This window comes from Benincasa hispida, chromosome 5 (assembly GCF_027475165.1).
Source record: "Benincasa hispida cultivar pf3 chromosome 5, pf3_genome.v1.1, whole genome shotgun sequence".
Classification (NCBI taxonomy): domain Eukaryota; kingdom Viridiplantae; phylum Streptophyta; class Magnoliopsida; order Cucurbitales; family Cucurbitaceae; genus Benincasa; species Benincasa hispida.
In genome coordinates this window covers 17665608-17675987 of record NC_143482.1, presented here as the reverse complement: position 1 = coordinate 17675987, position 10380 = coordinate 17665608, and positions in this window count along the sequence as shown.

Here is a 10380-nt window from a genome sequence, read left to right as displayed (position 1 = left end):
GTTAAATAAATTAAACTGCCAACAAGTTGTCGAAATAGTGTTGCATCAGCTAATTGTTTTCCTTATTCCTTAATTAACTTCAAGGATGGCTCCTTAGGAGTAGTCATTGGTTTTGACTGACTCATGTCAAAACAATCTAATAAACTCACTGCATACCAAAGTATCCATCTAAACTTTTAGCCTCCAAGCCAGGAAAACATCTTGCTTCACCCAAACTTTTCATTTCAAAACGAATAGACAAAACATCTCAAAGACAATTAATTTCAACTTTATCATCACTGTTATGATCTTGTCATCAACATAGAGTAGTAGCATTGTACATCATGAAGTTGTCTTTTTAATAAATAGACTTGAATCAACCCACAAAATTCAAGATACTGAGCAATCTTACCATACCAAGTACGAGGAGCTAGCTTAAGACATACAAAGCCTTCTTGAGTCGACACACAAAATTAGAAAACTCCTTAGAAATAAAACTATGAGGTTGTTCCATGAAAATGTCTCGATCCAACTCTCCATATAGGAAAGCATTCTTTCACATCGAACTGACATAGTTTCCAATATATGCAAAAAACTAATGAAATAATTGTCCTGATAGTTACCATTTTAGCAATAGACTATGAATGTCTTTTCATAGTCTAAACCATATTGCTGTGACAAACCACGAGTTACAAGATGAGCTTTATACTTGTCAATAGTACCACCGAGCTTTTTCTTTAACTTGTAAACCCATTTACATGTAACTAACTGGACATTCTTTGGCTTTGGAACAAGTTCCCATGTGTCATTCTTGTTTAGAGCCAAGATTTCCTCCTTCGTTGCTTCTTCCCATTCAATAACGCCTTTAACTTCGTTATAAGACTGGGGTTCATCTTAAAAAATACGACTAATTAAAAGACAAGATACAAATGAACAGTTATTTAGCTGTACCTCATAATCAGATGAATAACTAGGTCGTGTTCTCGGTCTAGAAAACCTACGAGCTGTTGGGATTAATGCCCTAAAGCCTCGTAGTTAATTTTTTTATATATATAATAGTTGATTATTTTAAATATGCAACAATGAGTTATCCATATGGGAAAAATCCATGGTTATTTCATGAGAAATTGAACAGTATGTAGTGAACATATAGGTGGATCATGTTCAAGTAATAACTTAAAGGGTCTATAGTATATGGATAAGGTTGGGTTCTTATCCTTGTAACAATATGGACACGACCCATTTTGTAAGTATTTACAAATGTTATAAGTGTTACAAACGATATGATTCAAATCATTCATGTGGAGACATGCGAGTTGAGGTATCCTATATAATGAGATTGTATAAAACCAGACCACGAAATACTTAATCTCTCTTTGTAACACCATTGACTGAAGGAATTAATATTTTATAGGATAACCATGTAACTCGATCTCAATCCTGAGTGAGTTATGGACTCCTGTGTATGAGGGTTGTTCTTTGATTTGTATGGTGAAAGTGGTCTGGGCCACTGACTTAATAAATCTACCATTTTGGGAACATATCGAAGTAAGGAGCTGGGAACATAGTTACACAAGATAGAATTCACTTTTTCCCGCCTTTAGTGTAAGTATATGAGTTGTTCCCTTAAGTGTTGATTACGGGTCTTGAAGAAAGGGTACCTGCCATCTCAATGGCCCGTGAGGGACTTGGTTAATGGTAGGATCATAAATAGATTGTTCATTAGAAGATCAATGGTACTTAAGAAGTAAAAGATAATTACAAGGGTAACACGATAATTTGACCCCTATTGTAATAACAAACAACTCGTGAAGGATCGATATAATTGTAATGTTTAAATCCATGGGCACAAAATGTTCTACAAAGCGAAGAGTGCAGTTATGGGTCTTTAGTGAAATTACCCATAGTTAATGAATGTTGATTATCATAATTAAAGAGTTTAATTAGCTAATTTTGAATTATTGGAGCTTCTAATCTGTAGGTCTATATGGTCCCCCTGCTAGCTCACAATAGATAAACAGGGACTAATAGTTTTAGAAGAATTTGAATTGTTCAAATTATTAAAGGGAATAATATCAATTGTATATGATACAATTAATATAATGTATATAGGTACATTATAATATAAAGTTAAGTTTGAAAAGATTCAAAATTAAACCTTATAATAAAGAGAGATTTAATATATTTGAATATGATTCAAATATTAAAATAATATGAATTAGATTCATATTAAAACTATAGGTTAAAATTTAATATGAATGAGATTCATATTAAAACTATATGTTATGAGAGAGATGTGCATTTGAATGTGATTCAAATGTACATTTAATTAAATATGAGATCATTAATTAAAATATTGGTTAATTTAGGTTAATGAATTGTATTTCATTTTAGTTTAAATTAAATAATAGGAAGTGAGAGTTACGTTTTAATCTCGCTTCATATTTTAAATAAAGGGAGAATGGAAAAGCTTTTTTTCTTAGAGATTTGGTTATTGTAGAAGATCTCTAAAATTCAATTCCCTTTTATCTCTTTCAAAAAAGTCGGTTCCCACAAACTGATCCTTGCTAAGAGAATAGCAGGGAAGACCCAATGGTGGCATCGTGATTTTGTTTGTGGAAGATTGGTTCATTAATATGCAAATTTTTTTTTGAAGAAAAGGTTCTTCAAAGGTGAGTTCTTTCTTCTTCTCTGTAAAAATTAACTTTTTATTTCATGCTTAACCTTTACTGCATTATGAATGCATGTTGTGTTTTCTATGCTATATTGAAAATTCTAAATAAAATTGAAAGCAAAACGATCACTCGCTTTTGCTGCAGTATTCAACCCTTTCATGAAAAACAATTCCAGTATCTTCATCTACCTCAAGATTTTCTCCAGGATTAACGTTAATCCCCTTTTCATTCGATATATCATTAGTAAAGAAAAGTGATACATCAACAATGTCTTCTTTCTTTGAATTTGCATCCATTTAGTATGACAAAACTTCTTCAAACACTACATCTCGAGAAACAAAAAACTTCTCTTGTCTTTAGATTCATACATTTCCATCTTTTCTTGTGAGTATCATATCCAACAAAAAGACAACGTTTATCATTTGTATCTAATAGTACATTTACTCTTTGAAATATGAACATAAAAAATTGACCCAAAAACTCGAAGATAACTCACATTGGATTTATGATGATATAGTACCTTAAAAGGAGATAGATTCAACTCTACCTATGGAGGTAAGCGATTTATGACATGACAAGCTGACTAAATAGTTTATGATCATAGTTCCCTTGGAAGATTATTTAGCAACTCCATTCTGTTGTGGAGTGACAGGACACGTTATTTGGCACTAAATCTCATGCCCTTTGTAGTAATTCTAAAACTGATCAGACATATATATTCTCCCCCATTATTTGTGTAAAGACACTTTATTGGCAACGTAACTTCCTTCTCCACTTGCTCCTTGAACTAGATAAACTTGGAGAAAGTCTCACTTTTAGCTTCTAAAAAATACATCCAAGTGAATGAGAAAAATCGTCCACAATGACCATAACATAACGATAACCAAAATAGCTAGGTGTTTTAGTTGGTCCAATCAAATCTAAATGAACTAACTGCAATGTACCAGTAGATCTGTTATTTGAATTTAGGAAAGGAAAATGACGAGATTCTCAAATTGACAATCATGACAAACCACATCATGGTGTATTTCTTTAAAGAGGGGAATACCATAAAAAAGCTTCTTCGTAAAAATTCTTTCCAATAACTGGTAACCAACATGACCTAGCTGAGCATGCCAAAGTGTTACACATTCATTCTGATCTGTCTTTTAGACATACACATCACTTGTAGACAAAACATAGAGAGAATCTTTCCTCTTTCTAATGAACAAAACATCACCTTCAAATTTCTTAATATCAGAAATAATTTTTACATTAATTAGACCAAAAGGAACATACCTCCCTGAGTCAGCAATTTAAGAGATTGAAATCAAATTCTTTTTTAAACCTGGAATATGATAAACATCTATAAGAGAAACACTACCATTTTCAACATTAACGTGCCTTTCTTCAATAAAAAGATGTAAATAATTGTCAGCTGTCACAGTTACTCTTCCACCTTGGTGAGCACATACATCAAAGAGAAGAGAAACATTTCTAGTTGCACGATGAGAAAAACCGAAATCAATAATCCAATATGTATTGAGATTTGTAAAACATTAGCATTCAAATTAATGGGTTGATCAGTAGCTTCAATTGAAGCAATGTTCTGATTTAATCTGCTAAAATTTGTTACTTTGAACCTTTAAACATTTACTTTTTGCGTATTTGAGATCCATATAAGAATTAGGTCAAATATGATCTAATTTTTTACAACGATGACACACCACTTTCACCCATAATCAAGCTTGATGTGTCCCGACTTGTCGCACCTAAAACATCCTTTCATTTTGTCCTTGGACTGTCCTTCAATCTTGGAATCATTGCTCTCATTTTGAATAATGATTTGAAGAATAATTTACTCTTCCCTTGTTTTTTGCATCAAGAACACCTTCCACATTGAGATAAGATTGCTTGTTGATTCCAAACATTTGTTTCATCAATGCTTTGAGATTAAATTTTCCAACTCAACGATAGAAGGTTGATTTACTCAATCTTGTATCAAAGAAATAAATGGCATAAACTCCTTCCATAGCCCAAGAATAAGATAACAATGTAAACAAGCATTGCTAATAATATTCTCTTTGTCTAATTCTGAAATTTCAGAACACAAAATCTTAATTTTGCAGAAAATATTCTGAAACCAAAAAATTATCTTGAGTAATTCCATCTAGTTCATTCTCCAAACACTGTAATCTCGTTATGTTCTTCTGAGTGAAAAACCTCTCAAGTGTGTTCCACACTTTCTTTGGAGAATTCACATCACAAACATGGCTTTATATTCTCCTTGCCAATAGAAGTTCACAAAGAAAATAAAGCTTTGGCGAGATTTCTTCCTGACTTAAATATTGATGTGACTTAATGTGTTGAATTTCAAGTGTATGAGGATATGAAGGTTAGCTCGTGCACCTGGTAGTGAAAGAAGCAACTTTAGAGGCACAAATCAAGGTACACTTCTAAAAATTTTTCTAATTCAACTTTTGGAGACAGAGTAACAAACCTGTAGAATCTAAATTTAAAGCCAAGGTAGAATGTGTTAAACCTAAAGATAAGGTGGAGTTCTCATCAAAAGAAAACCTAAAGGTCAAGGCACTTACAAGTAGAAATAGAGACCTTAAATGTTGAAAATGTCAAGGAGTAGGACACATAAGTCGAGAATGCCTTAATAGAAGGACAATGATCATTAGAGAAGGAGAGACAAATATTGATGTGAGTGAGATTATCCAAAAACTGAAAGGCTAATTAGTGACCAAGAGGAGGAGGAAGAAGTGGAAGATACTGCACAGTTATCATAGTCACTAGGAGGGCCTTAAGTGCACATATGAAGGAGGATGATTTGGAACATCAGAGAGATAATATTTTTCATACATGTTGCTTTGTACAAACTATAATATGTAATGTAGTGATCGATAATGGGAGTTATACGAATGTTGTCAATTCTAGTTTGATCTCACGATTAAGCTTGGATACACCCTATCCATGACCATACAAACTATAATGACTTAATGATTGTGGGAAACTCATGGTCAATAAGCAGGTGAAGATTCCTTTTGCCATAGGGAGATACGCGGATGAAGTACTGTGTGATGCAGTGACCATGTATGTAGGCGACATACTCCTTGGTAGGCTTGAATAGTTTCATAGGAAGGTTATCTATGATGGTTTTATTAACCATTACACTTATTTTTATTAATTGAGAACAATTATCTAGATTTTAGAACATGTTCTCGTTCTCTGTTTTTGTAGATTATTCTTAAAGTTGTTTGTTCTTGATATGGTTTGGTAATTAGTGCATTAGGGGCTCCATTTGTGAAGGTTCTTGTTAGGATTTTGCTAAAGTACACTAATGGGAAAAACATATTAAATTTGATTGTTCATTCCCTATAGTTGTTTAATGCTCTATCTAGTTTTAAAACATATGTAGAAGTAAATGACATATATTTGTGTACAATTTTTTTTTTAATTCCCAATGGAGGTGATGGATACGTTTAAAAAGTTTGAGATTGGAGAGTCTAGAGGTGTTTTTGGGCATTTTTTCCCACACCACTTTTGTAGGTAAGGCTTATGAAAGAAACGTTCCTCAATTGTGGCGTTCATGAATTTGCATCACCAATGAGGACAAGCATTTGGGAAGATTTGTAAATATTGAAAGGAAAATATGATATCTACCTTAGGGTAAAGTCCTGCTCATTGTCAACGTTGCTTCCAAGTGGCACATTCATTTTCTTTCACATTGATGTTTGCACCCATAGGATCTTTAATTTACAACAATTCTTTTGTTCTTTTATTGAGCTTTAGGAATGACATATTTGAGAGAGATTCTAAAATACTTAAAATCACTTAAGAATTGTTCTTAAACATGCTTTTAATCATTCAAAGCTAATTTTGATGATACGAAAATTGTATTTAAAAGTGTAAAATTAAATATTAACACGTTTTTTTGGACATGAGTGCAATTGTGTAGCTTTTGGACTTAAACATGTTTTTTGTTTGGAGTTTTTTGGATTTTATTGAAGGGGTGGTTCAAATTGAGTTTGGGTTTTTGAAATGATGTGTAATAAACATGGAATTGAAAGGTACAAAATGAGTTGCAATAAAAGAAATAAGTACTGTCAAAGTTGGTTGCTGGAAAGTTTAGCCACACAGTTTCTTGCATTTTTTGATAGGTTTGATGGATTTCAATCTTTCAAATTGCACATACATATGCAGTGAAATATCATTCTGGTTTAGATAAAATTTGTGGCTTTCATTTTTGTCCACTAGAAAGAAGATTTATGTCAGTAAGTGATCTAATCATCCCTTGATTGGTAATTTGTATATTTGGAAAACAATTAGTTGTAAGATGATTTGTACTAATTCTTGTGATAAGATTACATGATGAATGGTTTTTTTTTTTTTTTTTTTTTTTTTTTCTTCTTCATGTTGTTGGTTAAAAGTTTTGTTAGTGACTCTTCCTAGAAACATGTCTTTTATGTAGATATTTCTCTTTAGGTTTGGATACAAAATTTTTCCATTCACTAGTGTTATGCTCTTTGTTGTAGTATATATGCTTTATTTTTTGGTCTTGAAGGGCACTAAGGCACCATTAGTGTAGTTGAATACTAGGATTATATTGTCAAATAATTTAGATAGGTGAATATTGTTCATTTTATTATATGTTATGAGCTATGAGACGGATTTTTTTTCATAAATCTATCAAACCAACGATTGCCTATTTGTTTATTTTTGTACAAACATATTTGATTAATGAGTTTGAGAACCTGGTCGCAGAACCTGGTCTGCCCCCTTTTATACAAATTCAGCTCATCCCAAAAATATGATCTGCATTCGTACTTGAGCCTCCTCTTCTGGTGGTCAGTATAATTTTTTGGGAATTGCTTGCAAACCAGATAATTGACTATGTCAGCATACCAAGGCAATTCTTCAATTTGAAACAGCTGCTAGTTTGGGAATACCGCACTCACTTCTGACTCGTTGAGGTCAACCTCGCAGATTTTCTAATCTGGACAAGTAATCCGCAACTTGGTTCTCTGTCCCCTTGCAATCAATTATTTCTCATCCCAAATTCTTATGATCTGAGGAGAACCGTATTTGAGCCTCCTCTTCTGGTGGTCAGTATAATTTTCTGGGAATTGCTTGCAAACCAGATAATTGACTATGTCAGCATACCAAGGAAATTCTTCAATTTGAAATAGCTGCTAGTTTGGGAATACCGCACTCACTTCTGACTCGTTGCGGTCAACCTCAGGATTTTCTAATCTGGACAAGTGATCCGCAACTTGGTTCTCTGTCCCCTTGCAATCAATTATTTCTATGTCAAATTCTTGGAGGAGGAGAACCAATCTGATCAACCTCAGTTTCGCATCTTTCTTTGTCATTAAATACTTTATTGCCGAATGATCAATATGGATGAGTACTTTTGTTCCTAGAAAATATGCTCTAAATTTTTCCAACACAAAAATTACCGCAATAAGCTCTTTTTCTGTGGTGGTGTAGTTAGTCTGAGCAGGATTCAACGTCTTACTCGCATATGCGATGGGATGCAATATTGTTTTTCTCTTCTATGCCAGAGTCGCTCCCATCGCATACTCGCTTGCATCGCACATTAATTCAACAGGAAGTGTCCAATTAGGTGCGATTAACACAGGTGTGGTAGTTAGTGCATCCTTCAAAATCCTGAATGCGTGAGGCAATTGTCGTCAATATCAAATTTTCTGTCAGCCTCCATCAACGCATTCAGTGGTCATGCTATTTTCGAAAAGTCTTTGACAAAGTGTATGTAGAATCTAGCATGCCCCAAGAAACTCCGTACAACCTTTACACTTGTTGGAGGTTGGAGTTTTTCGATTGCTTCTATTTTTTCTTTATCCATCTCCAACCTATCCCACGATACCTTGTGCCCCAACACAATGCCCTCCTTCACCATAAAATGACATTTTTCCCAGTTAAGAACGAGATTCGTCTCCTCGCATTTTTTACAGTATCTTCTCCAGGTTGGCCAGACAGACTTCATAGGTATGCCCATAGACAGAAAAGTTGTCCATGAAGATTTCAACAGAGTCCTCAAGATATTCTGAGATGATGGCCATCATGCACCGTTGGAATGTGCTCGATGCATTGCAGAGGCTGAATGGCAAGCGCGAAAAGCAAAAGTCCCATATGGGCAAGTGAATGTGGTCTTGTCCTGATCTTCTGGAGCAATCATAATTTGATTATAGCCGGCATACCCATCCAGAAAGTAGTAAAAGTCATTTCCGGCTAGACGATCTAGCCTTTGGTCGATGAACGATAGAGAGAAATGATCTTTCTTCGTTGCCGCATTCAGCTTGTGTTAGTCCATGCAAATACGCCACCCCGTGACGGTCCTTTGGGGTATCAACTCATTATTTTTATTGGGGACTACCGTCATGTTGCCCTTTTTTGGCACGCACTACACGGGGCCGACCCACGTGCTATCTGCTATCGGATAAATAATGCCCGCATCTAACCACTTAATGATCTCCTTTTTAACGACCTCTTTCATCGCAGGGTTGAGCCTGCACTAATGTTCGATCATTGCCTTGTGGTTTTCTTCGAGACGAATTCGGTGCATGCAGTATGCTGGGCTAATTCCTCGAATGTCTACGAGCGTCCAGCCAATTGCTCGCACATGTTTCCTCAGAATGCTCATCAGTGCATTCTCCTGGTCTTCATTAAGTTCAGAGGAAATAATGACTGACAACTTCTCATTCTGCCCTAAAAATGCGTACTTTAGGTGATTCGACAGGGTCTTCAATTCCCTTATTGGTGGTTCTACTAAGGATGGCTGGCTCTGATTTGCAGAAAAATCCTTTTAAAGAAAGGGGGGATGATGTGAATTCAACCATTGAACCATTGTATGTACCTAAAGGATCAATTACAAGAAGCAAGGCAAAGAAGATTCAAGAGGCATTCACACTACATCTTAAAAAACTAGCAAATTCACAAGAACCGACAAATAATTTTGAGACCAAAGTTTTATATAATGTTAGTTCAATGAGTCAAGAAGAGAATGGTATGAAGATGGCACAGGAAAAGTCCTATAGTTTGGAAGATGACACGGTGACCAAAAAAAAGTGTGCAGATTTTGTGAAGAAAATGCTGTCAAGTGTGCACTGCATGGGAAAATGTAATGTCAAACCTTGTCAAACATGCATATCTACTTTACCGCCTTCTAGAGGAGATATTTAAGGTAATTTGAAGACTTTCAACTTTCCTAGTTTTGAATTTTGACTTATAATTTAGTATACAATTAAGTTTTAAGTTTTTAGGTGTTATTTTCTACAATTTGCAATTAACTGTATTTGAATGACTTTTGAGTTTCTTAGTCTATCCACGACCATTTGTCCTATAAAATGGCTTTTAATTTTCTTCAAAACTCAGATTATTGATGTAATAAGCTTGTGCTTATTCAACCCTTTGGTGTTGTCTTTTTCTTTCAAATCTTGCTTTAGATTTGATATTTAAATCAATTCATTAGATTAGTCTTAATCAAGCTAATTCTGGAGTGAATTTGTCTTAGGATCTAAAAATGACCATCATAGATTCTAAGTTCATCTAAGTAGCTTTCTTCATGAGTGTTTGCAAGGATCCTAGAAGGACCTCTAGCTTTGCATCCAACAAGCATCACGGGCGCTTATCAATTTAAACATAGTTTTAATATTGAACTTGATAAAGAATATAGAATGAAATGTGTGTTGTGAGAGAAAGATGTTGCAATGATTGCTGG